Below are 1,656 nucleotides of genomic sequence, written 5' to 3'. Positions count from 1 at the left end.
TATAGCATAAATACTATAGTTATACTTATCTCTCTGTAAATATAGTTAACAGTAATGCACTGTATACTTGAAAGTTGCTGAGAGTAAAGTTTTAATATTGTCACCATAATAGCAACAACAACAAAATGGTAATTATGTGAGGTGAGCCTGTAGAGCATGCTAATATTGGTAAGCATGTAGAGCAATGGGAGCTCACTTTGTTTGTTACAGGGAATGCAAAATGATACAGCTACTTTGGAAGACATTTTGGTAGTTTCTTAAATATAAAATAAAATAAAATAAATTAAATATACTTTTACCATGCAGTCTAGCAGATTTGATTTTTGATGAGTGAAAACTTAAGTCCATACAAAAACTTGCATGTGAATATTTTGGCAGCTTTCTTCATAATTGCTAAAACTTAGAAGCCACCAGGAGGTCCTTCAATAGATAAATGCATCAATATATTGTGATACATCCAGACAATGAAATAGTATTCAGTGCAGGGGTTGCGGGGGGAAGAAAGTGAGATATCAAGAAATGAAAAAAACATGAAGGAAACTTAAATGCCTATTACTAAATAATGGAAGCCAATGTGAAAAGGGTATAATACCATATGATTCCAGATATATCACATTCTAGAAAGAATAAACTATAGGGAGAGTTAAAATATCACTGGATATCAAGGCTTTAAAAGAAGAATGATTAAACTGATAAGAACAGATACTACACTTGATCTTAGCCAAAAGGCCGAGAAGTCATTTGGGGGGAGGAGTCAAGATGGCGGAAAAGTAGCAAGCTGAGACTGCTTCAGCTAGCCGGAGATCAGCTAGAGGGCTTATCTAAAGATTGCAAACACCTGAAAATCCATCGGCAGATCGAAGAGAAGAAGAACAGCAATTCTGGAAACAGAAAAACAACCACTTTCTGAAAGGTAGGACCGGCGGAGAAGTCAATCCAAAGCGACGGGAAGATAGACCCCGGGGGGAGGGGCCGGCTCCCGGCAAGCGGCGGAGCAACCGTGCACAAAATCAGGACTTTTAAAAGTCTGTTCCGCTGAGGGACATCGCTCCAGAGGCTAAACCGGGGCGAAGCCCACGCGGGGTCAGCGTGGCCTCAGGTCCCGCAGGGTCACAGAAGGATCGGGGGTGTCTGAGTGTCGCAGAGCTTGCGGGTATTGGAACGGGAAAGCCAGCTACAGAGACAGAGCCGACAGTAAGCTCGCAGCTCGGGGTGACCTTGAACCGGTCGCAGGCTCGGTGAGCTCGGAGCGCAGCCGGAGGTCAGGCAGACGGGAGTAACTGGGCGCTGTTCTCTGAGGGCACACTGAGGAGTGGGGCCCTGGGCTCTCGGCTCCTCCGGGCGGAGACCAGGAGGCCTCCATTTGTATTCCCGTCCTCTGGAACTCTACGGAAAGCGCTCAGGGAACAAAAGCTCCTGAAAGCAAACCCAAGCGGATTACTCACCCCGGCCCCGGGTAAGGGCGGTGCAATTCCGCCTGGGGCAAAGACACTTGAGAATCACTACAACAGGCCCCTCCCCCAGAAGATCAACAGGAAATCCAGCCAAGACCAAGTTCATCTACCAAGGAGTGCGGTTTCAATACCAAGGAGAGCAGCAGAATTCCAGAGGAGGAGAAAGCCAAGCACGGAACTCATGGCTTTTTTCCTGTGATTT

The 1,656-nt window shown here is 45.9% G+C and overlaps 1 non-coding gene across 1 annotated transcript; it reads right to left on the bottom strand.

Annotated features, from left to right (window-relative positions):
* Window positions 1-557: 557 nt before the first annotated feature.
* LOC131828232 (U2 spliceosomal RNA) lies at window positions 558-741 on the bottom strand. The gene has a single exon (XR_009352299.1). It is a non-coding gene; the product is annotated as a U2 spliceosomal RNA (small nuclear RNA).
* Window positions 742-1,656: the final 915 nt, after the last annotated feature.

This window comes from Mustela lutreola, chromosome 3 (genome assembly GCF_030435805.1).
Source record: "Mustela lutreola isolate mMusLut2 chromosome 3, mMusLut2.pri, whole genome shotgun sequence".
Classification (NCBI taxonomy): Eukaryota; Metazoa; Chordata; class Mammalia; order Carnivora; family Mustelidae; genus Mustela; species Mustela lutreola.
Note: the sequence above shows the minus strand (reverse complement) of the source record. Positions and strands in the feature narration are given on the sequence as shown.